This window comes from Brienomyrus brachyistius, chromosome 21 (genome assembly GCF_023856365.1).
Source record: "Brienomyrus brachyistius isolate T26 chromosome 21, BBRACH_0.4, whole genome shotgun sequence".
NCBI classification, from domain to species: domain Eukaryota; kingdom Metazoa; phylum Chordata; class Actinopteri; order Osteoglossiformes; family Mormyridae; genus Brienomyrus; species Brienomyrus brachyistius.
The window spans coordinates 14,797,609-14,822,929 of NC_064553.1; the positions used below are offsets into that span (position 1 = coordinate 14,797,609).

The 25,321-nt window shown below is 43.2% G+C and overlaps 1 long non-coding RNA gene and 32 other non-coding genes across 33 annotated transcripts; 32 read left to right on the top strand and 1 right to left on the bottom strand.

Moving 5' to 3' along the window:
* Positions 1 to 8,096: 8,096 nt before the first annotated feature.
* Positions 8,097 to 12,750, bottom strand: LOC125716274 (uncharacterized). The gene is made up of 5 exons (XR_007384294.1): positions 12,176 to 12,750; positions 11,969 to 12,006; positions 11,116 to 11,475; positions 10,675 to 10,816; positions 8,097 to 9,434 (listed from the first exon to the last, which is right to left on the bottom strand). It is a non-coding gene; the product is annotated as an uncharacterized LOC125716274 (long non-coding RNA).
* A 1,699-nt stretch (positions 12,751 to 14,449) lies between these two features.
* trnar-ucg (transfer RNA arginine (anticodon UCG)) lies at positions 14,450 to 14,522 on the top strand. The gene has a single exon. It is a non-coding gene; the product is annotated as a tRNA-Arg (tRNA).
* A 611-nt stretch (positions 14,523 to 15,133) lies between these two features.
* trnar-ucg (transfer RNA arginine (anticodon UCG)) lies at positions 15,134 to 15,206 on the top strand. Its single transcript has one exon. It is a non-coding gene; the product is annotated as a tRNA-Arg (tRNA).
* A 158-nt stretch (positions 15,207 to 15,364) lies between these two features.
* trnar-ucg (transfer RNA arginine (anticodon UCG)) lies at positions 15,365 to 15,437 on the top strand. Its single transcript has one exon. It is a non-coding gene; the product is annotated as a tRNA-Arg (tRNA).
* A 158-nt stretch (positions 15,438 to 15,595) lies between these two features.
* Positions 15,596 to 15,668, top strand: trnar-ucg (transfer RNA arginine (anticodon UCG)). The gene has a single exon. It is a non-coding gene; the product is annotated as a tRNA-Arg (tRNA).
* Positions 15,669 to 16,063: 395 nt separating this feature from the next.
* Positions 16,064 to 16,136, top strand: trnar-ucg (transfer RNA arginine (anticodon UCG)). Its single transcript has one exon. It is a non-coding gene; the product is annotated as a tRNA-Arg (tRNA).
* A 625-nt stretch (positions 16,137 to 16,761) lies between these two features.
* On the top strand, positions 16,762 to 16,834 carry trnar-ucg (transfer RNA arginine (anticodon UCG)). The gene has a single exon. It is a non-coding gene; the product is annotated as a tRNA-Arg (tRNA).
* Positions 16,835 to 16,992: 158 nt separating this feature from the next.
* On the top strand, positions 16,993 to 17,065 carry trnar-ucg (transfer RNA arginine (anticodon UCG)). The gene has a single exon. It is a non-coding gene; the product is annotated as a tRNA-Arg (tRNA).
* A 158-nt stretch (positions 17,066 to 17,223) lies between these two features.
* trnar-ucg (transfer RNA arginine (anticodon UCG)) lies at positions 17,224 to 17,296 on the top strand. The gene has a single exon. It is a non-coding gene; the product is annotated as a tRNA-Arg (tRNA).
* Positions 17,297 to 17,460: 164 nt separating this feature from the next.
* trnar-ucg (transfer RNA arginine (anticodon UCG)) lies at positions 17,461 to 17,533 on the top strand. Its single transcript has one exon. It is a non-coding gene; the product is annotated as a tRNA-Arg (tRNA).
* A 164-nt stretch (positions 17,534 to 17,697) lies between these two features.
* Positions 17,698 to 17,770, top strand: trnar-ucg (transfer RNA arginine (anticodon UCG)). Its single transcript has one exon. It is a non-coding gene; the product is annotated as a tRNA-Arg (tRNA).
* A 624-nt stretch (positions 17,771 to 18,394) lies between these two features.
* On the top strand, positions 18,395 to 18,467 carry trnar-ucg (transfer RNA arginine (anticodon UCG)). The gene has a single exon. It is a non-coding gene; the product is annotated as a tRNA-Arg (tRNA).
* Positions 18,468 to 18,625: 158 nt separating this feature from the next.
* On the top strand, positions 18,626 to 18,698 carry trnar-ucg (transfer RNA arginine (anticodon UCG)). Its single transcript has one exon. It is a non-coding gene; the product is annotated as a tRNA-Arg (tRNA).
* Positions 18,699 to 18,862: 164 nt separating this feature from the next.
* On the top strand, positions 18,863 to 18,935 carry trnar-ucg (transfer RNA arginine (anticodon UCG)). Its single transcript has one exon. It is a non-coding gene; the product is annotated as a tRNA-Arg (tRNA).
* Positions 18,936 to 19,093: 158 nt separating this feature from the next.
* trnar-ucg (transfer RNA arginine (anticodon UCG)) lies at positions 19,094 to 19,166 on the top strand. Its single transcript has one exon. It is a non-coding gene; the product is annotated as a tRNA-Arg (tRNA).
* A 164-nt stretch (positions 19,167 to 19,330) lies between these two features.
* trnar-ucg (transfer RNA arginine (anticodon UCG)) lies at positions 19,331 to 19,403 on the top strand. The gene has a single exon. It is a non-coding gene; the product is annotated as a tRNA-Arg (tRNA).
* A 396-nt stretch (positions 19,404 to 19,799) lies between these two features.
* On the top strand, positions 19,800 to 19,872 carry trnar-ucg (transfer RNA arginine (anticodon UCG)). The gene has a single exon. It is a non-coding gene; the product is annotated as a tRNA-Arg (tRNA).
* Positions 19,873 to 20,030: 158 nt separating this feature from the next.
* On the top strand, positions 20,031 to 20,103 carry trnar-ucg (transfer RNA arginine (anticodon UCG)). The gene has a single exon. It is a non-coding gene; the product is annotated as a tRNA-Arg (tRNA).
* A 158-nt stretch (positions 20,104 to 20,261) lies between these two features.
* On the top strand, positions 20,262 to 20,334 carry trnar-ucg (transfer RNA arginine (anticodon UCG)). Its single transcript has one exon. It is a non-coding gene; the product is annotated as a tRNA-Arg (tRNA).
* Positions 20,335 to 20,498: 164 nt separating this feature from the next.
* trnar-ucg (transfer RNA arginine (anticodon UCG)) lies at positions 20,499 to 20,571 on the top strand. The gene has a single exon. It is a non-coding gene; the product is annotated as a tRNA-Arg (tRNA).
* Positions 20,572 to 20,735: 164 nt separating this feature from the next.
* trnar-ucg (transfer RNA arginine (anticodon UCG)) lies at positions 20,736 to 20,808 on the top strand. The gene has a single exon. It is a non-coding gene; the product is annotated as a tRNA-Arg (tRNA).
* Positions 20,809 to 20,966: 158 nt separating this feature from the next.
* Positions 20,967 to 21,039, top strand: trnar-ucg (transfer RNA arginine (anticodon UCG)). The gene has a single exon. It is a non-coding gene; the product is annotated as a tRNA-Arg (tRNA).
* A 158-nt stretch (positions 21,040 to 21,197) lies between these two features.
* On the top strand, positions 21,198 to 21,270 carry trnar-ucg (transfer RNA arginine (anticodon UCG)). Its single transcript has one exon. It is a non-coding gene; the product is annotated as a tRNA-Arg (tRNA).
* A 164-nt stretch (positions 21,271 to 21,434) lies between these two features.
* On the top strand, positions 21,435 to 21,507 carry trnar-ucg (transfer RNA arginine (anticodon UCG)). The gene has a single exon. It is a non-coding gene; the product is annotated as a tRNA-Arg (tRNA).
* A 158-nt stretch (positions 21,508 to 21,665) lies between these two features.
* trnar-ucg (transfer RNA arginine (anticodon UCG)) lies at positions 21,666 to 21,738 on the top strand. Its single transcript has one exon. It is a non-coding gene; the product is annotated as a tRNA-Arg (tRNA).
* A 164-nt stretch (positions 21,739 to 21,902) lies between these two features.
* Positions 21,903 to 21,975, top strand: trnar-ucg (transfer RNA arginine (anticodon UCG)). Its single transcript has one exon. It is a non-coding gene; the product is annotated as a tRNA-Arg (tRNA).
* A 164-nt stretch (positions 21,976 to 22,139) lies between these two features.
* trnar-ucg (transfer RNA arginine (anticodon UCG)) lies at positions 22,140 to 22,212 on the top strand. The gene has a single exon. It is a non-coding gene; the product is annotated as a tRNA-Arg (tRNA).
* A 164-nt stretch (positions 22,213 to 22,376) lies between these two features.
* On the top strand, positions 22,377 to 22,449 carry trnar-ucg (transfer RNA arginine (anticodon UCG)). Its single transcript has one exon. It is a non-coding gene; the product is annotated as a tRNA-Arg (tRNA).
* Positions 22,450 to 22,838: 389 nt separating this feature from the next.
* Positions 22,839 to 22,911, top strand: trnar-ucg (transfer RNA arginine (anticodon UCG)). Its single transcript has one exon. It is a non-coding gene; the product is annotated as a tRNA-Arg (tRNA).
* A 164-nt stretch (positions 22,912 to 23,075) lies between these two features.
* Positions 23,076 to 23,148, top strand: trnar-ucg (transfer RNA arginine (anticodon UCG)). Its single transcript has one exon. It is a non-coding gene; the product is annotated as a tRNA-Arg (tRNA).
* A 638-nt stretch (positions 23,149 to 23,786) lies between these two features.
* Positions 23,787 to 23,859, top strand: trnar-ucg (transfer RNA arginine (anticodon UCG)). Its single transcript has one exon. It is a non-coding gene; the product is annotated as a tRNA-Arg (tRNA).
* Positions 23,860 to 24,260: 401 nt separating this feature from the next.
* On the top strand, positions 24,261 to 24,333 carry trnar-ucg (transfer RNA arginine (anticodon UCG)). Its single transcript has one exon. It is a non-coding gene; the product is annotated as a tRNA-Arg (tRNA).
* A 158-nt stretch (positions 24,334 to 24,491) lies between these two features.
* Positions 24,492 to 24,564, top strand: trnar-ucg (transfer RNA arginine (anticodon UCG)). The gene has a single exon. It is a non-coding gene; the product is annotated as a tRNA-Arg (tRNA).
* Positions 24,565 to 25,321: the final 757 nt, after the last annotated feature.

Consider the following 25,321-nt stretch of genomic DNA (forward strand, 5'->3'; position numbering starts at 1 on the left):
TGAATAAATCCCCGTTTTCCCCACACTTCGCCTGCTTGCCTGCTTCCTGCCCGCTTCTCAGCCCGTGCGCATCACCCGCCTTACCAGCGAATCCTGACACACCAACATTTTCCGTGACGTGACAGTAGGAAGTGTCAGAGTGCGAGGTCCCCTTAGCCCTTGGAGTACAATTAGCCGCTCCAGTCAGTAACACTTCTGAGGTTCCCTTTACAAGCCCGTCTGCCCTCACACTCAGTCTGAGGTATTGTTGATTTAGTGTCACTACTGAGAGCTGCTTCTTGTGTTATCCACCCAGCCCTGACCTGCCCTTCCTTCCCAGGCCTGACCTGCCCTTCCTTCCCAGCCCTGACCTGCCCTTCCTTCCCAGCCCTGACCTGCCTCTTCCCCGTCTCCTTCATTCCATCCCTGTTATCAGCTCCTCCCCCCTGGGTTCGTGTAGGACTGACACCCTCGGCTACCGACTCTTTGGCATCTGTTATCCTGACTCTGGGACCAGCCTACAGTATGTGTTGTAAAGCCTCTCTGGGGAGCACTCTGGCTACGCTACAGTCTGGGTGGTGAGACTCTCTGGGGAGCACTCTGGCTACGCAACAGTCTGGGCGGTGAGACTCTTTGGAGCTTCTGCAACTGTAACTCTCCCAGATGTGGGACAGACACCACCTACACATGAATTCTCCTGCACTATTTTAATGGACATAACATAGTCTTTGGCATCATTCAGTTACCATTTACATATTCATGTATTAAGTAGTTTACGGGGTTTACGTTTAGTTTACGTCATCATGTAATTAAGCAATCACATTTTCCAAAACCTGGAAAATGTATAGAAAATAAAAAATATCAGAAAGTTTTAGAGAAATCTTGGGATATTTGATATTGGTGTTTTGTGTTTAATAAACATTCATGTTTTTTGTAACTTGATCATATGTCCCATGTCCACACTCGTCTTGAGTATGTAAATACAGTATGGAAGGGCAGTTGGAACAGAAAACCTGAAACAAAATATGTCTCAACACAGCATTTTTTTCCCTCTAGCCTGTCCGGGTCAGTGGCCGTCTGAGCCCATCCTCAGCTTGGCCATCAGCCATTGCTGGCCATTCTGCCTCCCCCAACCATTCTCTGTCTCTTGCTTTTCAACCTTAGTGTGTTTTACTTGTCCCCCGGACCCCTGTGTAGCTTAACAGGCTAAGCATACTGCTGAAAAGCCTCTGGTTGTGGGCTCTGTTCCAATCGCCCTGTTTTATTTATTTTCTGTATTCTCCCCTAGTGTTTGCTACAGTATTACTTGCCATTACTTCCCTGTTTCGAGTTGGCGTGCTTGTGCTGTTTTATTATGTTCTGCTTGTAGCTGTTTTAGTCCTTTTCTTAGTCTTGGTGTTTGTTACAGTTCTTGTCCAGTGCTCGTTTACTGTAGCTCATTCCACCTGCTGCCTCTGTTGCCCTGCTTGGTTGTTTGATTGGTTGCTTTTGATTCACACCTGCCCTTTGTTAGTCCTCAGTATCATTGTGTCGTGATCTTTGTCATGGTCTTTGTTGTTTTTTATATATATATAATTTGTTCACAGTGTGTTCCTAGTGGATCGTCACTTCATTCTTCCTACACCATGCCCCACCTCCGTAACATAGACACGATATTTTTTTTCCGGTTGCGGTACGCTTCACCGTGCTCCGCACAATTCTCTCGAGCATCTCAAAAAAAAAAAAAGTAATTTATTGCTTATTTGGAAAGTCAAATCCTCTCTGCTGCAGTGGGAGTAGATGCAGATAAAATTGATCAGTCTGAAAAAGTGAAAATAAGGAGTCAAGAAATTTGAGTAATTATTTTTGCATCCAGATGGGGGCGACAGTACAGCACAAACATCCATTCTTCTAGATTACACACGATCATATAAGTACCTCCTTAAAGCTTGTCACTGCAAAGAGATTTGTGTACAGAGACTGGAAGCAACAACCAGGCAGACTGTTTACCTCATCTGTATAGATAGATACAAAACCTGTGTACATAAATTAGAAAGTTTACTGCCATTACAGCTCAGTTATGCTGCAAAAGCTGTGGATTTTGTTAATATTCAAATGTTTTTTTGGTATGATTCATTTACTTCTTATCTTCTTTAAAATGTTCTGATTCCTTCATTTTTTTAACAATGAACTTATTTCTGCTTTCTCCAGAATGTAGAGCTATAGACACAGTGACTCAGTCCACGGAAGACGTGACTGTATATGAAGGAATGAGAGTGACTCTGGATTGTGGATATGAAACAACAGCAACCCCGTATCTCTTCTGGTACATCCAGTATCCCAATGAGTCTCCCAAGTACATCCTGAGACGTGAAAAGTATGGAGAAGGTGATACTGCTTCAGGCTACAAGGAGAGATTTGATGCCAGTTTGGACACAAATGCAAAGTCTGTACCATTAACAGTGCAGAATGTGCAGCTGTCAGACTCTGCTGTGTATTACTGTGCTCTGAGGCCCACAGTGAGAATAACCTTCTCACACCCTCTACAAAAACACCTGGGACACTAAGACTGTGACATAACAGAGAGAGCCAGGTTCTCATACAGGTTTAAATGTATTACGAATATAATAATAAAACAGTACAGTAATATGTGATTAATTTATTCTGTTACTAGAATTATATACTACTTTAGAAACAACTGGATCCATTATTCAGTCTAGATTTTTAACATTTAACAAAATTTCAAATTTGTCATTTGTTTCAGTGTGGATACAAACAACGTCCATCTGAATCTCATGAATCAGTTTTCAGTTACACTGACATCCACCTCAAACCAGCGATCAGTTAATACCCAACAAAACTTTAGCAAGCTATTTTTCATTCATCTAACATTTTTATACATTCCCTTCTATAAATGATTGCACAACAAAGGTAAGGGCTACATATTCAAACTGTAAGTGACTAACCATCCTGATATTTCCTACTCAGAGGACAATAGCAGCGCCGGTGGGGGTCATATCCCAGCATGCTCATGGGCAATTGTCAATAGCCCCTGTCTGTAACTGTAAACAGCCACTGTATTGCTGTTGTTCTTGTTCTTCCTCTTCTTCTTATGGTTATCCTGCCTGACCGACCGTGGCGTGTATGTTTGCCCGTCTCTTGCGTGCACCCTGTCCGAACCTCCCGTGTTCGTAGCTTGTCTAACTCTCTCCCACCATGTGTGCACCTTACAGTTCGGCGTCTCACCACCTCCTGCTTCCGCTGTGTGTATTTGGGTTCTGTGTTCACTGAGTGTCTGGTTGGCTCCTGTTCTGGTCTATAGCAAAGAGTGTGTCGTCCTCGGCAAGCAAGTCACCTCATTCATTCACACACTTGCAATGCCTCAGTCCGCTTGGTGCTACAGTATTCATATATTTAAATATACTGAATTATTAACTGCAGCAAAATGATAAAGAGATGAAGAGAGAGAGAGAGAGAGAGAGAGAGAGAGAGAGAGAGAGGGAGGGCTGTCAGGGTGATACGCTGTGTCACAGTGGAACAAGCGTTTTGTTTTGGGGCAGTAGAGGAGTTTCCTGTTAGACCCGACCTTGGTAGCAGAGTATTCAGTTCAGTCTGTCTCTCTCCATCTGCCATGATGTTACTCTGTTCATTTCTTCTCTTTTCAGTACTTGTGGGTAAGTAACTTATTGCATTTAGTTCTTACCTTTTACCAGTGTCATTTTCATAAATAGACTTAATCTGTATATTAAAATTGAAATATTGTTTTTTGTTGGTTATTAATTCCAAATATTGCCCTGATTCATCTTCTCCACAGGTCACAGTACTGAGGATGCGATTACACCTTTTAATGACACAGTGCATGTTACAGAAGGTGAAAATGTTACACTCTCCTGTAACTACAGTGGAGTTCCAAATAGCCTACAGTGGTATCGTCAGTCTCCCAGATCAGCACCAGAGTTTATTATCAGTATTACTGAATATAGCCCTAAAGTGAATGCAAAACATCCATTTTCTCGAATGGCTGCTGAAGTTAACAAGGAGAACAAGCGTGTAGATCTGGAGATCTCCTCTACAGAAGTGACAGACTCTGCAATGTATTACTGTGCACTGAGGCCCACAGTGACAGGAAACTCACTGACGCTGTACAAAATCCTGACAGCTTCTCTGCAGTTAATATGGTTGTTTTAATGACCAAACCGTGTTTCGATAGTTTTGTAATTTTGGAAGCTTAGCTGTCTGTAACTTGCCATTTTGTTAATGAGACTGAGAAGCTCAGCATCATATTGTTGGGAGTGGATAAGCTTCCCAGCACCTTTGGTGTTACCCCCCGCAATCACTTGTGTACTGATATATAACTACCTTGTTAACAGGATAAATTTTTATTACTCTATTGACTGTATTTTACCATTGATGGGTCGTATTACCATTTCACAAAAACATTATATTGATGAAAATCGGCTCCTGAAAATCTGCTCCATCATAGACCCCAAATCAACCCAAAATTGGAACGACACGACAGGGAGTAGCAGCAGGCTACAAAAGAATCCTCTCCCGCAATCTTCTGAAATCATCTAGACATATTCTGTGGATTGTTTTAAAACTTCCCAGAAACACTGTACAGGTCAGCAGAATAGCTTCATGTCTTTGAGAAGACACTTTACTGGCAACTCTATTGCCTGACCATGTTCTGTGACCTACTCCCCCCCCCCCCCCCTCACACCAAGCATGATCTCATCTGTATGTGTATCTCATGAAGAGCAGGATGGGGTGGGAAAAAATATGACTCCCTTAATGTATCTTCATGATACGATAGTAGTATTTTCATTCTGCAAGGACTTGAAATACTTCTGATCCTGTCCTTTTTCATCAGTAATCAATCATGACAGTTCATGTAGTTCATGGGGAAACCTATATTAGTCGATGATTTGTTCTTGAGTAGTAAATGAGTTCAGTAGTATATTTTCAGGAAGTACAATGTTGTTGCTAATTAAATCATCAACAGGTTATAGAATTATTATTGACCATTTTGCAAATGTGCTTAATAATATATTAATGCATATGATATGTATATCTCACTACATACATACCTAGATGAATATTTTAACCCAAGGTGTAATGTACAATACAATACAATGCACAGTGTTACGATGATCCTGTTAGGCTGTTTGTATGGCTCCACCCCTTTTTGTATTTTTGTGTGTATTGCAGGGTGCTGAGTAGATGGGCGGTGCCTGAGAGTTAATGGGAGAGGCTATAAGAAGCATGGTTCAGCATGGATGAGAGCCTCTCACTCAATCTCCTGCCTGCTCTGATGGGAAGCGCTCCTGGGGAACTGACCTAAAACTTACATCCATCTGGGGGATCAACGTTGGCCTTTGCCACGTTAATGATTATGTCTGTTTATTTCCCTTAGACCCCTGGACCTCTCACAATATTTACACTACAATTACAACAGAAAACATTAGTCAAGTGAAATTAACTGCTACAGATTAAGAGTATATCACAATGTTGTATTACAAGAGTTAATGTTTGCACTCGGGGGGCGGCATGGTGGTGCAGTGGTTAGCACTGTTGCCTCACACCTCTGGGACCCGTGTTCGAGTCTCTGCCTGGGTCACATGTCTGCGGAGTTTGCATGTTCTCCCCATGTCGTCGTTGGGTTTCCTCCGGGTGCTCTGGTTTCCCCCCACAGTCCAAAAACATACTGAGGCTAATTGGACTTGCTAAATTGCCCATAGGAATGCATGTGAGAGTGACTGGTGTGTAAATGTGCCCTGCGATGGGCTGGTCCCCCGTCCTGGGTTGTTCCCTGCCTCGTGCCCGTTGCTTCCGGGATAGGCTCCGGACCCCCTGCGACCCAGTAGGATAAGCGGTTTGGAAACTGGATGGATGGATGGATGTTTGCACTCACAGAGGATTATGATTTCCATTGACTTGGCTGCTCTGATTTACTTTTACCAGTAGATGTCACTAGTGTACAATCAAATGTATGGGCTGGTCGGCCTCCGTGCTTCAGAAAGCATCATTTCATCATCACAACTTCTAACAAGCTGACTGACCAGCTGGGAGTGTCTTCTCATTATTTAGACTCTATGATAAAAGAGATAGATTCCAGGAAAGAGAACTTCCTGGGAATCTGGTGGAGTGAGTGTGTGCTGTGTAAGTATAGTGAGTCAGGGTGAGTAGGGGGAGGGGTCAGTGACAGGGGAGGCTGATGGTGCGTGATTGTCTTTGCTGCCTGAGAAAAGCTGCAGTAATTACTACTTTTTCTAAATAAACTTGTCTCATCTGCTTTCTGCATCCAAAACTGATCTACTCTTGAAGTTCCATGTGGTTCTGGTGCAGTTTTACAGGGATGAAATAATGTTTGTTCTGTTCAGCAGTTCCTCCAGCTTCTCCTTCTCCACAATAAGTCCTGACTCCACATCCCACATGAAGCATTTTCATACAGCACAGAGTATACAGAGGACAGTGCAATAAACCAAATATTCGATTCATTGGATTTCTGAGGGATATGATAGACATTGTCTACAGCTTGTATCTGTTTTAAAGGCTTGGTTGGGATTTACCATCTGTAAGAGACATGGAGTTCACGTTCTGTTAGAATGAGGCTGAATGAATGAATTCTTGCCTGATGGGGGCGACATTGCAGCAAACATATTAATTCTTCCAGTTTGATCACTGTCATATAATCACCTGCTTACAACCTAATGTACTACAGAGAGACTGAAGCACAGAGACTGGAAATACCAACCAGAAAGACTGTTTACCTGATATATACTGAACATACATCTATAGCTCTATTTTTAACAGCTCGGTTATGGAACATGCATTTGGAATTCTGCTCTTTTTTTCAACATTTATCGGTAATTCGTGATTTTCATGAGTTTTTGATACTGTCCTTAGATTCCTGTTGTGTTACTTCATTTTTCCACTGTCATTTCCACAGAGTGCAGAGCTGCAGATACAGTGAATCAGACTGCTGGAGATGTCTTTGCATCTGAAGGAAGATCAGTGACACTCAACTGTACCTATGAAATTAGAAGCTTTGTCACCGAATACCTCTTCTGGTACATCCAGTATTCCAATGAGTCTCCCAAATACCTTTTGAGACGGAGTATATATGGAGATGATAACGCTCCAGGCTATAAGGAGAGATTTAATTCCAGTTTGAACAGAAGTGCAAAAACTGTGCCATTAACAGTGCAGAACGTGCAGCTGTCTGACTCTGCTGTGTATTACTGTGCTCTGAGACCCACAGTGAGAATAACCTTCTCACACCCTCTACAAAAACACCAGGGACACTAAGACTGTGACAAGACAGAGAGAGACAGGTTCTCACACAGGTTTAAATGCATTATGAATAGAATAATAAATCAGTACAGTAATATGTGAATCAGTTTGCCTGGTGCTACAGTATTCATCCTTTTAAATATACTGAATTATTAGCTGCAGCAAAATGATAAACAGATGGAGAGAGGGAGAAATAGAGAGAGTTAGAGAGGGAGGGAGAGAGAGAGGGAGGGCTGTCAGGGTGAAACAAGCTGTGTGACAGTGGAACAAGCGTGTTGTTTTGGGGCAGTAGAAGAGTTTCCTGTTAGACCCGACCTTGGTAGCAGAGTATTCAGTTCAGTCTGTCTCTCTCCATCTGCCATGATGTTACTCTGTTCATTCCTTCTCTCTGCAGCACTTGTGGGTAAGTGACATAATGCATTTAGTTCTTACCTTTTACCAGTGTCATTTTCATAAATAAACTTAATATGTATATTTAAAATGAAATATTCTTTTTAGTTTAACTATTAATGTTAAATATTGCTTTGAATCTTCTTCTCCACAGGTCACAGTACTGAGGATGCAATTACACCTTTTAATGACACAGTGCATGTTAAAGAAGGTGAAAATGTTACACTCTCCTGTAACTACAGTGGATCAGTCAACAATCTACAGTGGTATCGTCAGTATCCCAGATTAGCACCAGAGTTTCTCCTGCTCATCATGGAAATTTCAGGGTTCGTGCCGAACTCCAAGCCTCGAATGTCACCTAAAGTTAACAAGGAGAACAAGCGTGTAGATCTGGTGATCTCCTCTACAGAAGTGACAGACTCTGCAGTGTATTACTGTGCTCTGAGGCCCACAGTGACAGGAAACTCACTGACGCTGTACAAAAACCTGACAGCATCTCAGCAGTTAATAAAGTCATTTTAATTATCAAACTGTGTTATAATATATTTTAATTTTGAAAAATTACCTGATCCTATATCTATATCTTGAAATAGTGAATCATTTATCCATCCATCCAACCATCCATTTTCCAAACCGCTTATCCTACTGGGTTGCGGGGGGTCTGGAGCCTCTCCCGGAATCAATGGGCACAAGGCAGGGAACAACCCAGCATGGGGGGCCAGCCCATCGCAGGGCACACTCACACACCAGTCACTCACACATGCACACTATCGGGCAATTTAGCAACTCCAATTAGCCTCAGCATGTTTTTGGAAGCCGGAGTAGCACCCACATGCAGCTAGTGTGCTGTGCTGCCAGCACTGGGCGGCAGAGGCAGCAGCAGCTCCACCAGGAGACACGCCGCCGGGAATAAACGACCGTCATGAAGCTCCCACGCTACGGCGAGATGGAAGCCCTGGAGCCAATGTGCGCTAACCTGCACACCATATTCACTATGATTCACTAAGCTGATCTGTGCCTCAACCCCTGGAGCCAATGTGCGCTAACCTGCACACCGTATTCACTATGATTCACTAAGCTGATCTGTGCCTCAACCCCTGGAGCCAATGTGCGCTAACCTGCACACCGTATTCACTATGATTCACTAAGCTGGGCTGTGCCTCAACCCGGGAAGTGCTCCCTTCGGTGCTGGAAGTTTGTGGCTAAACAGACATACAGTATAGTGCAAAAGAGGACAAAGTGCAACACAGTACACATGGTGCAGATAAAGTCAGGTAAAAATATTTTAAAACACAAAGTGCATCGTGAAAAAGAATATTAAGCCCATAAATAAAAATAAATATATGAATGGAAGGTCGTCCATTTTAACTCTTTTCCAACCTACAACAATCAAGTCTGCAGCTCCGGAGGTGTGAAGCTTCTGTTAACCAGATAAACCATCATAGCATGTTTGTGGCTTTCTGTCTGATTATATTTGGATCCTGCAGCATCATTAGCACTACAGCAGATACTCATTATGACCTGGCTAAAAATGATTTTATATTAAGTAGAATCAAATGCATCAAGACAATGGTTACATATGTTGTGCTATGTCTAGTGTGAATAGTGATAAACCGAATTAGAATGTCTCAACATTAGAAGGCATTTTTTCACTAAAATCTGCAACAAAATTGTGGAAAATAATGCGATAGATTGTAAGAGTGGAAGAAGCCAAACGAATGCTGGACAGTAGAGGGCGCTGTTTGCAGTTCACAGGACTGATTTTCCCTCCTTCTCATACAAAGATCCAAAATCTGGAAGACAAAGTTCATATGTCCTGTACAATTACATACAGTTAGTCATACAACAGCAAGACTTACCTCTTAATATTTTATTTTAGTGATGTAGTGAGTCATGGATTACTGTGTAAGTATATTTATGAATTTCTGTTGAAACATATTAACTTGTCATTTATTGCAAATTTGGAAGTTTTTTTCGGAGTTGCATTGAGGGTAGATGCAGATAAAGTCAATCAGCCTCCTTTGATTAATTCACCTGAGGGAGACAAAGCTGTACTGACATGCGACCATGATATTACAGACTCCAGGTCTATGTACCGTATGCAAGTTAACAGCAAAAAAAATAAAGATAAGGATTTCTTTTGTTATCCAAGAAGTTACTGTAGTGATATCTGGTTGGATGGCTACAAACATTCTGCTGCAGTTCCCAAACTTCTCCTCAAGGACACCTCAGCCATTTTGTGTATTCACTAAATTTCACCACCAGCTCAATTAATTCATAAACTTAATGAGTTAAATAACTCAATGAGGTATGGTTTGTCCAGACAAGGTGGGGTAGTGATCCAGTCAAACAATATATGGGTCCTTTGGATGATTGCTGAAAAGGTTTTGAAACGACTAAGCTGACACACTTTGACAGACATGATATCATCGTTTTACACCAACATGTGGATCATTTAAACATCGTTTTCTTTGACTGCCTAAGACTTTTGTGCAGTGCTGTGTCTCAATTAGCAGCTACCAAGTACACATCATACACTAAACCTATTTATTAAGTTGTATATTAGTACTTGTTCTGATAAATCTATTTACATGAAAACTATGATCCTGTGTTATCTTTATATGCTTTAAAAGTCATATGAAAGATGATGTCAGTTTCTAGCATTGTCTGATATTCATAAAGAATATGACAATCGAGCCATTGGTGTCATCTCTAAATTGTTATGAACTGCAGTTTCATCTAGAGTGTTTCCCAGCACACATTGAGCTCTAGGATCACAATATGGTCTGGATCAGTCCCTGTCCTGCCCCCTTTTATATGTCAGTTCCTTTTTTGGCCAACAGGTGTCACTGGCTACCCAATTTGGTTTTAGCTCCTAACGTGTTCCACTGTCTCCTGGGCCACTGCATGGCTTAATGGGCTGAGTGGCTGGCTGTGTCATATCGGCTTTCCTTTTTTTTGCAGGGTTGAGGCTTTTGGTGTGAGTTTTTTTCCGTGTTTAGTTTAGCCTGTTCAGTTCTAGGTTTTCCCCACCTTTGTTTTGATCCATCATGGTCCCATTGTTTCTTGTCCTTTTGTCAGGTCCCTTGCCTCCAAGCCACTTGTCTCGGATCGTCCCTTCCGGCACGCCTCGCGATAACAGTCGATAATAGCTAAAGTAGGAGTGTTAACCTGACTGAGCAAGAAAAAAATGCATTACAGGGACTGGTGAAGACTTTTCTGTTGTCTTGTGAAGTGTGTGTGCTAGGAAAAGCCCAAAGTGAAAAGGGAAGAATGAAGCAGTGATTCTTCAAAATTAGCACATTCATTACCTCACGATGTATACAGTGCAACATTCAAACATACAAAATGTTCTGTAGGGCAAACTGGAAAACACTCGGGTTTACCTGCACTGGAAACAGCAGGTCGTGTAGGTATTTTTGGGCTACTGTCAAATGTGCAGGAATGAGACTGTTGATACATATAGTACTGTACCTGCAGGGGGCAGTGTTGTAATGCAAATATCCCTCGCAAACGTTTTGCCCAGGGGCCCACACAACCCATAATCCGTCCCTGCCGAGGAGATGCCAATTTTGACATTGTGGGGTTTGAAATCAGCAGTGTCATCGTGGAAATGACAGAGGATGAAGGACCAGAGGCAAAAGTAAAAGTGGAAGTCAAAGTTATAAACTGTGAGGGACACCATATGAATGATGTAGCAGTGGAAGTTTGTGACCTGCAAATGGAGAAAGTGCTACTAAGGCAAGATGACCTCCATGAGAACCAAGCAGGAAAAGTGAAGGTGGCAGCAGTGGGTGGGGACGTGTTGGAGGTGCCATTGAAGACCAGCTGCACCTGTAGACAAAAGAAGAGGAGAAGACCAAGATAGGAAGTACTTCTGAAAGAGGTAGGTCTTTAGTCGTTGTATGAAGACACCCAATGACTTGGCTTTTCAGACATCTAGGGGAAGTTCATTCCACTACATAGGTGCTAAAACAGCAATGAGTCTAGATGCTATCATGACACTTATTGATATGGTCCAGGGAGTTTCTACAAATCAAAAGCATCAGGGGCTACGTCACGTTTACCTGGAGCTTAAGTTATTTTTTGAAGGAAGTTTGGCACCAGGGTTAAAAGACTTGGAGAATCCAGAAGCAATTGGGGGATCTGTATCAGACAGACCGGACGGCAAAGGAAACCACAGCATGTGCAATGAAGGTCGCTGCTCCTTAGATAATTACTAGGGATGGAGGAAACAGGCTGGACCAGGGGGTGCATTCCCCCCCTCCCTCCCAATATCAGCAGACCCCCCTCCCCAAAAAATAAATAATAAGAATGTGTTACTTACCTTTTATTATGAATCCGACCATCACTGAGGCCAATTCGCTGTGCATGCAGAGTGCAAGAATGAGACAAACAAAATCGTAATCTTAGACAAAATCATTCTATCATATGATTACTAAGTTATTTTTTTAAAATCTTTATTACGCTGCATCCTTTCAGGAGGTATCTACTGCATCTGTGCCCATTGTGATGTCGCAATAATTGCACCCACCTCGGAGCAAATTTAAGGCCATCCACAACCTTGCGACCTCCACAAGCTGCCACTCCCTCTCGCACCCTCAGATCCTCGTCCTCAATCCATCTCACTGTCCCCCTCGCCCGTCTTGCCACCATGGAGTGCAGAGCATTCTGTCGCTCAGCTCCCCGGCTCTGGAACTCATTACCATCAGAGCTCAGAAACACTCACTTACTCCCACTTTTCAAATCCAAACTTAAAACCCATCGGTTCAAGCTTGCTTTCGCTCTGCGAATTCAATTGAATTGTCTAATTTTAACCTTTTTTATATTCTTGAATTTTTTTTTGTATTATTATCAATAATAGTATTTTAATATGTATATTGTACCTTGCATTCATGATACGGTGTCCTTGAGTTTCTAGAAAACCACCTATAAATAAAACATATTATTATTAAATTCAGCCCCCTCCAATGTCAAACTTCTTCTCAAGCCACTGACAATTGCTTGGATTCCACAGCTGGGAGTCACAGTGTGACAAGCTACATCCATATGGGACACTTGAGAGTAAACCAATGGGTAGAAAATAAATGTAATTTTGTCTCACGGTATATTTTATCGCTTGTGTAAGAAATAAAAGTAACTAATGATTCAGTCAAAAATTATTATTAGTAGTAGTATTATTAATATTATTTACAATAGAATAGTAATATATCCAAAATGCATTGCAGGTCATCTGCAGCACCATAAACACCAGGCTCCTCCCATTTCCTGTTACTCGCTTGCCTTCATATGACTCATGCAGGCATTTTAAATAGACGTCAAACTGTAAGCAGAACAGAGAGAATGTTCTGGAAAATGGGCATTCCTGTGTACACCTATGTATCCTGGCAGCTGATGACCTGGTCATTCATAGCATGTGAGTAATACTGCAGTGTTTCTCCTGAACATCCACATGTGAAGCTTTCTGGGCTGAACTTAGCTTGTGATCTTTCTTTTCCTCCTCAGATGTCCACAGTGCAGCAGGCGTGACCCAAAGCCCTGAGTCCAGGGTGGCAACAGAGGGTGAATCGGTCATAATACGCTGTAGCTACACTATCAGTAACTTTTATGCTATGCAGTGGTACAAACAAACCTTCAATGATGCCACACCTAGATTTATAAATAAAGCAACAGGGTCAAGCAAGTATGGAGATTATAATGGGAGATTCATTCCAAATGTGGACACTTCAAAGAAGACTGGAACACTGACAATTACTCCAACAATTGGAGACTCTGGAATCTACTACTGTGCCATAGAGCCAACCACAGTGATACAACACAGCCTGAACTGTAACAAAAACTCTTCAGTAGAAATTTACTGTTAATCAGATGCTTATTCTGCCTCTGCGGTTTGACTTCCTTTACCTGAGGTTCACCACAGTCACATCTGCAAGTTGCTGCAAGGCTTCTTATGGCTACCAGCCAGAGATATAAGAACAGAGTTTGTAGAGATCTGGGAGCTGCTGTGAAGGTAGTACAGGTATGCTACATTACACCAGTTACATCATCACTCAGGAGCTTGTAGGATTTGTGGTTACAAAATAATATGCATTATAGCATTTAAGTTCCGTTTACTATTACACTAATAGCACTTTTCTTAGATTCTCAAGTACTAGGGTTGATGTAGGGTTAGGAAGGTAACTTTTGAAATGTAACCCTGTTACTATGTTAAAAATGTAATAAGCAATGTAACTATTTTGATAACATCATAAAAGTAATGTAACATTACATTTAATTACTTTGATCAAAACAAATGTCTAACAAATGTTTTAAACTGGGGGAAAAAAGTTGAAAAGTGAAAATACGCTAAAAGAAAACATTTCTGCACTGTGAAAAGATAGAGAATTAAAAAATAAATGTTATATTCCACGCATATTCGGATGTAACCACTTTATAATCACCAACATTTTGATAAGCAATTGCAATTCATCAATTTAATGTCCATGTGACCCAGGTCATGTCAACCTTAGTATCAGTTCTACTTCTCTTCTAAGTTACTTACATCATCTTCAGTTGTGAGCACATCTCTGGCTGATCCTAGAAGGTGGCCTAATGGATAAGGAGTCTGACTTCGGATCAGAAGATTGAGGGTTCGAGTCCCTTCGTGGTTGTTCATTTCAGGATTCAACTTCCAGTGTCTGAGTTATATCACTAGTGAGCCCTTTAATGTCCAACTGAGCCCGGTCATGCAAGTTTTAGTTCTACATCTCTCATGAAGTACTTACATCATCTTCAGATGAGAGCACATCTCTGGCTGATCCTACTAGGTGACCACGTGGCCTAATGGATAAGGCGTCTGACTTCGGATCAGAAGATTGAGGGTTCGAGTCCCTTCGTGGTTGTTCATTTCAGGATTGAACTTCCAGTGTCTGAGTTATATCACTAGTGAGCCCTTTAATGTCCAACTGAGCCCGGTCATGCTAGTTTTAGTTCTACATCTCTCATGAAGTACTTACATCATCTTCAGATGAGAGCACATCTCTGGCTGATCCTAGAAGATGACCGCGTGGCCTAATGGATAAGGCGTCTGACTTCGGATCAGAAAATTGAGGGTTCGAGTCCCTTCGGGGCTGTTCATTTCAGCTTCCAGTGTCTGAGTTACATCACTAGTGGGCCCTTTAATGTCCATGTGGCCCAGGTCATGTCAACCTTAGTATCAGTTCTACTTCTCTTCTAAGTTACTTACATCATCTTCAGTTGTGAGCACATCTCTGGCTGATCCTAGAAGGTGGCCTAATGGATAAGGAGTCTGACTTCGGATCAGAAGATTGAGGGTTCGAGTCCCTTCGTGGTTGTTCATTTCAGGATTGAACTTCCAGTGTCTGAGTTATATCACTAGTGAGCCCTTTAATGTCCAACTGAGCCCGATCATGCAAGTTTTAGTTCTACATCTCTCATGAAGTACTTACATCATCTTCAGAAAAGAGCACATCTCTGGCTGATCCTACTAGGTGACCACGTGGCCTAATGGATAAGGCGTCTGACTTCGGATCAGAAGATTGAGGGTTCGAGTCCCTTCGTGGTTGTTCATTTCAGGATTGAACTTCCAGTGTCTGAGTTATATCACTAGTGAGCCCTTTAATGTCCAACTGAGCCCGGTCATGCAAGTTTTAGTTCTACATCTCTGATGAAGTACTTACATCATCTTCAGATGAGAGCACATCTCTGGCTGATCCTACTTGGTGACCACGTGGCCTAATGGATAAGGCGTCTGACTTCGGATCAGAAGATTGAGGGTTCGAGTCCCTTCGTGGTTGTTCATTTCAGGATTGAACTTCCAGTGTCCGAGTTATATCACTAGTGAGCCCTTTAATGTCCAACTGAGCCCAGTCATGCAAGTTTTAGTTCTACATCTCTGATGAAGTACTTACATCATCTTCAGATGAGAGCACATCTCTGGCTGATCCTACTAGGTAACCACGTGGCCTAATGGATAAGGCGTCTGACTTCGGATCAGAAGATTGAGGGTTCGAGTCCCTTCGTGGTTGTTCATTTCAGGATTGAACTTCCAGTGTCTGAGTTATATCACCAGTGAGCCCTTTAATGTCCAACTGAGCCCGGTCATGCTAGTTTTAGTTCTACATCTCTCATGAAGTACTTACATCATCTTCAGATGAGAGCACATCTCTGGCTGATCCTAGAAGATGACCGCGTGGCCTAATGGATAAGGCGTCTGACTTCGGATCAGAAAATTGAGGGTTCGAGTCCCTTCGGGGCAGTTCATTTCAAGATTCAATTTCCAGTGTCTGAGTTATATCACTAGTGGGCCCTTTAACATCCGCCTGAGCCAGGTCAAGTCACCCTTAGAATCAGTTCTACTTCTCTTCTAAAGTACTTACATCATCTTCAGTCGAGGGCACATCTCTGGCTGATCCTACAAGGTGACCGCGTGGCCTAATGGATAAGGCGTCTGACTTCGGATCAGAAGATTGAGGGTTCGAGTCCCTTCGTGGTTGTTCATTTCAGGATTGAACTTCCAGTGTCTGAGTTATATCACTAGTTAGCCCTTTAATGTCCAACTGAGCCCGGTCATGCTAGTTTTCGTTCTACTTCACTTTTGAAATACTTACATCATCTTCAGTTGAGAGCACATCTCTGGCAGATCCTACTAGGATACCACGTGGCCTAATGGATAAGGCGTCTGACTTCGGATCAGAAGATTGACTGTTCGAGTCCCTTCTTGGTTGTTCATTTCAGGATTCAACTTCCTGTGTCTGAGTTATATCACTAGCGAGCCCTTTAATGTCCAACTGAGCCCGGTCATGCTAGTTTTAGTTCTACATCACTTTTGAAGTACTTACATCATCTTGAGTTGAGAGCACATCTCTGGCTGATCCTACTAGGTGACCAAGTGGCCTAATGGATAAGGCGTCTGACTTCGGATCAGAAGATTGACTGTTCGAGTCCCTTCTTGGTTGTTCATTTCAGGATTCAACTTCCATATTCTGAGTTATATCACTAGTGGGCGCTTTAATGTCACCTGAGCCAGGTCAAGTCACCCTTAGATTTAGTTCTACAACTCTTCTAAAGTACTTACATCATCTTCAGTCAAGGGCACATCTCTGGCTGATCGTAGAAGATGACCGCGTGGCCTAAAGGATAAGGCATCTGACTTCGGATCAGAAGATTGAGGGTTCGAGTCCCTTCGTGGTTGTTCATTTCAGGTTTGAACTTCCAGTGTCTGAGTTATATCACTAGTGGGCCCTTTAATGTCCAACTGAGCCACATCATGTCACCTTTAGTTCTACATCTCTCATGAAGTACTTACATCATCTTCAGTTGAGAGCACATCTCTGGCTGATCGGAGTAGGTGACCACGTGGCCTAATGGATAAGGCGTCTGACTTCGGATCAGAAGATTGAGGGTTCGAGTCCCTTCGTGGTTGTTCGTTTCAGGATTCAACTTCCAGTGTCTGAGTTATATCACTAGTGAGCCCTTTAATGTCCAACTGAGCCAGATCATGTCACCTTTAGTTCTACATCTCTCATGAAGTACTTACATCATCTTCAGTTGAGAGCACATCTCTGGCTGATCCTACTAGGTGACCATGTGGCCTAATGGATAAGGCGTCTGACTTCGGATCAGAAGAGTGAGGGTTCGAGTCCCTTCGTGGTTGTTCATTTCAGGATTCAACTTCCAGTGTCTGAGTTATATCACTAGTGGGCCCTTTAATGTCTAACTGAGCCAGGTCAAGTCAACCATAGATTTAGTTCTACATCTCTTCTGAAGTACTTACATCATCTTCAGTCGAGGGCACATCTCTCGTTGGTCCTACAAGATGACCGCGTGGCCTGATGGATAAGGCGTCTGACTTCGGATCAGAAGATTGAGGGTTCAAGTCCCTTCGTGGTTGTACGTTTCAGGATTCAACTTCCAGTGTCTGAGTTATATCACTAGTGGGCCTTTTAATGTACAACTGAGCCAGGTCAAGTCACCCTTAGATTTAGTTCTACTTCTCTTCTAAAGAACTTACATCATCTTCAGTCGAGGGCACATCTCTGGCTGATCCTAGAAGATGACCGCGTGGCCTAATGGATAAGGCGTCTGACTTCGGATCAGAAGATTGAGGGTTCGAGTCCCTTCGTGGTTGTTCATTTCAGGATTCAACTTCCAGTGTCTGAGTTATATCACTAGTGGGCGATTTAATGTCCACCTGAGCCAGGTCAAGTGACCCTTAGATTTAGTTCTACTTCTCTTCTAAAGTACTTACATCATCTTCAGTCAAGGGCACATCCCTGGCTGATCCTAGAAGATGACCGCGTGGCCTGAAGGATAAGGCGTCTGACTTCGGATCAGAAGATTGAGGGTTCGAGTCCCTTCGTGGTTGTTCATTTCAGGATTCAACTTCCAGTGTCTGAGTTATATCACTAGTGGGCCCTATAACGTCCACCTGAGCCAGATCAAGTCAACCTTAGATTTAGTTCTACTCCTCTTCTAAGGTCCTAACATCATCTTCAGTTGTGAGCACATCTCTGGCTGATCCCAGAAGGTGGCCTAATGGATAAGGCGTCTGACTTCGGATCAGAAGATTGAGGGTTCGAGTCCCTTCGTGGTTGTTCATTTCAGGATTCAACTTCCAGTGTCTGAGTTATATCACTAGTGAGCCCTTTAATGTCCAACTGAGCCCGGTCATGCTAGTTTTAGTTCTACATCTCTCATGAAGTACTTACATCATCTTCATATGAGAGCACATCTCTGGCTGATCCTAGAAGATGACCGCGTGGCCTAATGGATAAGGCGTCTGACTTCGGATCAGAAGATTGAGGGTTCGAGTCCCTTCGTGGTTGTTCATTTCAGGATTCAACTTCCTGTGTCTGAGTTATATCACTAGCGAGCCCTTTAATGTCCAACTGAGCCAGGTCATGGCACCTTTAGTTCTACATCTCTCATGAAGTACTTACATCATCTTCAGTTGAGAGCACATCTCTGGCTGATCCTAGAAGATGACCGCGTGGCCTAATGGGTAAGGCGTCTGACTTCGGATCAGAAGATTGAGGGTTCGAGTCCCTTCGTGGTTGTTCATTTCAGGATTCAACTTCCAGTGTCTGAGTTATATCACTAGTCGGCCCTATAACGTCCACCTGAGCCAGATCAAGTCAACCTGAGATTTAGTTCTACTCCTCTTCTAAGGTACTAACATCATTTTCAGTTGAGAGCACATCTCTGGCTCATCCTAGAAGATGACCACGTGGCCTAATGGATAAGGCGTCTGACTTCGGATCAGAAGATTGAGGGTTCGAGTCCCTTCGTGGTTGTTCATTTCAGGATTCAACTTCCAGTGTCTGAGTTATATCACTAGTGAGCCCTTTAATGTCCAACTGAGCCAGGTCATGTCATCTTTAGTTCTACATCTCTCATGAAGTACTTACATCATCTTCAGTTGAGAGCACATCTCTGGCTGATCCTAGAAGATGACTGCGTGGCCTAATGGATAAGGCGTCTGACTTCGGATCAGAAGATTGAGGGTTCGAGTCCCTTCGTGGTTGTTTATTTCAGGATTCAACTTCCAGTGTCTGAGTTATATCACTAGTGGGCCCTATAACGTCCACCTGAGCCAGGTCAAGTCAACCATAGATTTAGTTCTACTCCTCTTCTAAGGTACTAACATCATCTTCAGTTGAGAGCACATCTCTGGCTCATCCTAGAAGATGACCACGTGGCCTAATGGATAAGGCGTCTGACTTCGGATCAGAAGATTGAGGGTTCGAGTCCCTTCGTGGTTGTTCATTTCAGGATTGAACTTCCAGTGTCTGAGTTATATCACTAGTGAGCCCTTTAATGTCCAACTGAGCCATGTCACCCTTAGATTTAGTTCTACATCTCTTCTGAAGTACTTACATCATCTTCAGTCGAGGGCACATCTCTCGTTGGTCCTACAAGATGACCGCGTGGCCTGATGGATAAGGCGTTTGACTTTAGATCAGAAGATTGAGGGTTCGAGTCCCTTCGTGGTTGTACGTTTCAGGATTCAACTTCCAGTGTCTGAGTTATATCACTAGTGGGCCCTTTAATGTACAACTGAGCCAGGTCAAGTCATCCTTATATTTAGTTCTACTTCTCTTCTAAAGAACTTACATCATCTTCAGTCGAGGGCACATCTCTGGCTGATCCTAGAAGATGACCGCGTGGCCTAATGGATAAGGCGTCCGACTTCGGATCAGAAGATTGAGGGTTCGAGTCCCTTCGTGGTTGTTTATTTCAGGATTCAACTTCCAGTGTCTGAGTTATATCACTCGTGAGCCCTTTAATGTCCAACTGAGCCTGGTCATGCTAGTTTTAGTTCTACATATCTCATGAAGTACTTACATCATCTTCAGATGAGAGCACATTTCTGGCTGATCAAACTAGGTGACCACGTGGCCTAATGGATAAGGCGTCTGACTTCGGATCAGAAGATTGAGGGTTCGAGTCCCTTCGTGGTTGTACGTTTCAGGATTCAACTTCCAGTGTCTGGGTTATACCACTAGTGAGCCCTTTAATGTCCAACTGAGCCAGGTCATGTCACCTTTAGTTCTACATCTCTCATGAAGTACTTACATCATCTTCAGTTGAGAGCACATCTCTGGCTGATCCTAGAAGATGACCGTGTGGCCTAATGGATAAGGCGTCTGACTTCGGATCAGAAGATTGAGGGTTCGAGTCCCTTCGTGGTTGTTTATTTCAGGATTCAACTTCCAGTGTCTGAGTTATATCACTAGTGGGCCCTATAACGTCCACCTGAGCCAGGTCAAGTCAACCATAGATTTAGTTCTACTCCTCTTCTAAGGTACTAACATCATCTTCAGTTGAGAGCACATCTCTGGCTCATCCTAGAAGATGACCACGTGGCCTAATGGATAAGGCGTCTGACTTCGAATCAGAAGATTGAGGGTTCGAGTCCCTTCGTGGTTGTTCATTTCTGGATTGAACTTCCAGTGTCTGAGTTATATCACTAGTGGGCCCTTTAATGTACAACTGAGCCAGGTCAAGTCACCCTTAGATTTAGTTCTACTTCTCTTCTGAAGTACTTACATCATCTTCAGTTGAGAGCACATCTCTGGCTGATCCTTCAAGATGACCACGTGGCCTAATGGATAAGGCGTCTGACTTCGGATCTTAAGATTGAGGGTTCGAGTCCCTTCGTGGTTGTTCGTTTCAGGATTCAACTTCCAGTGTCTGAGTTATATCACTAGTGAGCCCTTTAATGTCCAACTGAGCCAGATCATGTCACCTATAGTTCTACATCTCTCATGAAGTACTTACATTATCTTCAGTTGAGAGGACATCTCTGGCTGATCCTAGAATATGACCGCGTGGCCTAATGGATAAGGCGTCTGACTTCGGATCAGAAGATTGAGGGTTCGAGTCCCTTCGTGGTTGTTCATTTCAGGATTCAACTTCCAGTGTCTGAGTTATATCACTAGTGGGCCCTTTAATGTCTAACTGAGCCAGATCATGTCACCTTTAGTTCTACATCTCTCATGAAGTACTTACATCATCTTCAGTTGAGAGCACATCTCTGGCTGATCCTAGAATATGACCGCGTGGCATAATGGATAAGGCGTCTGACTTCGGATCAGAAGATTGAGGGTTCGAGTCCCTTCGTGGTTGTTCATTTCAGGATTCAACTTCCAGTGTCTGAGTTATATCACTAGTGGGCCCTTTAATGTCTAACTGAGCCAGGTCATGTCACCCTTAGATTTAGTTCTACATCTCTTCTGAAGTACTTACATCATCTTCAGTCGAGGGCACATCTCTCGTTGGTCCTACAAGATGACCGCGTGGCCTGATGGATAAGGCGTCTGACTTCGGATCAGAAGATTGAGGGTTCGAGTCCCTTCGTGGTTGTACGTTTCAGGATTCAACTTCCAGTGTCTGAGTAATATCACTAGTGAGCCCTTTAATGTCCAACTGAGCCTGGTCATGCTAGTTTTAGTTCTACATCTCTCATGAAGTACTTACATCATCTTCAGATGAGAGCACATCTCTGGCTGATCCTACTAGGTGACCACGTGGCCTAATGGATAAGGCGTCTGACTTCGGATCAGAAGATTGAGGGTTCGAGTCCCTTCGTGGTTGTTCATTTCAGGATTGAACTTCCAGTGTCTGAGTTAAATCACTAGTGGGCCCTTTAATGTCCACCTGAGCCAGGTCATGTCAACCTTAGATTTAGTTCTACTTATCTTCTAAGGTACTTACATCATCTTCAGTTGAGAGTACATCTCTGGCTGATCCTAGAATATGACCGCGTGGCCTAATGGATAAGGCGTCTGACTTCGGATCAGAAGATTGAGGGTTCGAGTCCCTTCGTGGTTGTTCATTTCAGGATTCAACTTCCAGTGTCTGAGTTATATCACTAGTGGGCCCTTTAATGTCTAACTGAGCCAGGTCATGTCACCCTTAGATTTAGTTCTACATCTCTTCTGAAGTACTTACATCATCTTCAGTCGAGGGCACATCTCTCGTTGGTCCCACAAGATGACCGCGTGGCCTGATGGATAAGGCGTCTGACTTCGGATCAGAAGATTGAGGGTTCGAGTCCCTTCGTGGTTGTAAGTTTCAGGATTCAACTTCCAGTGTCTGAGTTATATCACTAGTGGGCCCTTTAATGTACAACTGAGCCAGGTCAAGTCACCCTTAAATTTATTTCTACTTCTCTTCTAAGGTACTTACATCATCTTCAGTTGAGAGCACATCTCTGGCTGATCCTAGAAGATGACCGCATGGCCTAATGGATAAGGCGTCTGACTTCGGATCAGAAGATTGAGGGTTCGAGTCCCTTCGTGGTTGTTCATTTCAGGTTTGAACTTCCAGTGTCTGAGTTATATCACTAGTGAGCCCTTTAATGTCCAACTGAGCCAGGTCATGTCACCTTTAGTTCTACATCTCTCATGAAGTACTTACATCATCTTCAGTTGAGAGCACATCTCTGGCTGATCCTAGAAGATGACCGCGTGGCCTAATGGATAAGGCGTCTGACTTTGGATCAGAAGATTGAGGGTTCGAGTCCCTTCGTGGTTGTTCATTTCAGGATTCAACTTCCAGTGTCTGAGTTATATCACTAGTGGGCCTTTTAATGTCCGCCAGGTCAAGTCAACCTTAGATTTAGTTCTACTCCTCTTCTAAGGTACTAACATCATCTTCAGTTGAGAGCACATCTCTGGCTGATCCTACTAGGTGACCGCGTGGCCTAATGGATATGGCGTCTGACTTCGGATCAGAAGATTGAGGGTTCGAGTCCCTTCGTGGTTGTTCATTTCAGGATTGAACTTCCAGTGTCTGAGTTATATCACTAGTGAGCCCTTTAATGTCCAACTGAGCCAGGTCATGTCACCCTTAGTTTTAGTTCTACATCCCTCATGAAGTACTTACATCATCTTCAGATGAGAGCACATCTCTGGCTGATCCTACTAGGTGACCACGTGGCCTAATGGATAAGGCGTCTGACTTCGGATCAGAAGATTGAGGGTTCGATTCCCTTCTTGGTTGTTCATTTCAGGGTTCAACTTCCATAGTCTGAGTTATATCACTAGTGAGCCCTTTAATGTCCACCTGAGCCAGGTCAACTCACCCTTAGATTTAGTTCTACTTCTCTTCTAAAGTACTTACATCATCTTCAGTCAAGGGCACATCCCTGGCTGATCCTAGAAGATGACCGCGTGGCCTGAAGGATAAGGCGTCTGACTTCGGATCAGAAGATTGAGGGTTCGAGTCTCTTTGTGGTTGTTCATTTCAGGATTGAACTTCCAGTGTCTGAGTTATATCACTAGTGAGCCCTTTAATGTCCAACTGAGCCAGGTCATGTCACCCTTAGTTTTAGTTCTACATCCCTCATGAAGTACTTACATCATCTTCAGTTGAGAGCACATCTCTGGCTGACCCTACTAGGTGACCACGTGGCCTAATGGATAAAGCGTCAGACTTCGGATCAGAAGATTGAGGGTTCGAGTCCCTTCGTGGTTGTTCATTTCAGGATTCAACTTCCAGTGTCTGAGTTAAATCACTAGTGGGCCCTTTAATGTCCACCTGAGCCAGGTCAAGTCAACCTTAGATTTAGTTCTACTTCTCTTCTAAGGTACTTACATCATCTTCAGTTGAGAGCACATCTCTGGCTGATCCTAGAATATGACCGCGTGGCCTAATGGATAAGGCGTCTGACTTCGGATCAGAAGATTGAGGGTTCGAGTCCCTTCGTGGTTGTTCATTTCAGGATTCAACTTCCAGTGTCTGAGTTATATCACTAGTGGGCCCTTTAATGTCTAACTGAGCCAGGTCATGTCACCCTTAGATTTAGTTCTACATCTCTTCTGAAGTACTTACATCATCTTCAGTCGAGGGCACATCTCTCGTTGGTCCCACAAGATGACCGCGTGGCCTGATGGATAAGGCGTCTGACTTAGGATCAGAAGATTGAGGGTTCGAGTCCCTTCGTGGTTGTAAGTTTCAGGATTCAACTTCCAGTGTCTGAGTTATATCACTAGTGGGCCCTTTAATGTACAACTGAGCCAGGTCAAGTCACCCTTAGATTTAGTTCTACTTCTCTTCTAAAGAACTTACATCATCTTCAGTCGAGGGCACATCTCTGGCTGATCCTAGAAGATGACCGCGTGGCCTAATGGATAAGGCGTCTGACTTCGGATCAGAAGATTGAGGGTTCGAGTCCCTTCGTGGTTGTTCATTTCTGGATTGAACTTCCAGTTTCTGAGTTATATCACTAGTGAGCCCTTTAATGTCCAACTGAGCCTAGTCATGCTAGTTTTAGTTCTACATCTCTCATGAAGTACTTACATCATCTTCAGATGAGAGCACATCTCTGGCTGATCCTACTAGGTGACCACGTGGCCTAACGGATAAGGCGTCTGACTTCGGATCAGAAGATTGAGGGTTCGAGTCCCTTCGTGGTTGTTCATTTGAAGATTGAACTTCCTGAGTCGTATCATCAGTGGAGCCTTTAACATCCAACTGTACCAGGTCATGTCACCCTTTTCAGTTCTACTTCTCTTATGAAAGCACCTGATTGTCTAGATTAAGTCATGGATAATACTACCAATGATGTACCAATAAATGTTCAGTTTAAGATTACAGTTCTGTAGTCATACCTCAATAACATATGAATGTTTTGGTGAATATGCCCCATCTCAACCGAAACTGTAGAGCATGGATACTCTGTAGGCATAGCAGTGGAGGGGGGCTGGGCAAGACAGTTTAATCCACACTGTGCACTAATTTCCCCCCGGGGTAATTCTGTTTTGCTAGCGCTGCTGATGGGCTTTGGCTTTTGACCAAGAGTGGGGACCATAAAATTCTGGGGGAACCCAGAGTCGACTGGCATGGGCTTGGCGGGCTACTCCCAGACTGTGCTTCAGGAATCGATCACATCTTGTATTTAATTGAAAACACTTTAAAGTTCAGACTAATGGAGTTCACTTTCTCTGAATGGACTATGTAACTGCAGGCTTGTCAGTCAGATAATGAGCCCCCGCCCACCTCCAAGTTAACGGTAGCAGTCAAGTATTTTGCGAGTTTGCTATTCAATATTAAACTGCTTTTAACATCAGCAATGAATGACGTGTATGTCATTAATAATACTCAAACACTATGGACTCCGGTACAAGGAACACAGTAAACACCAGTAATACACAACCACATACAAACTGGGCAC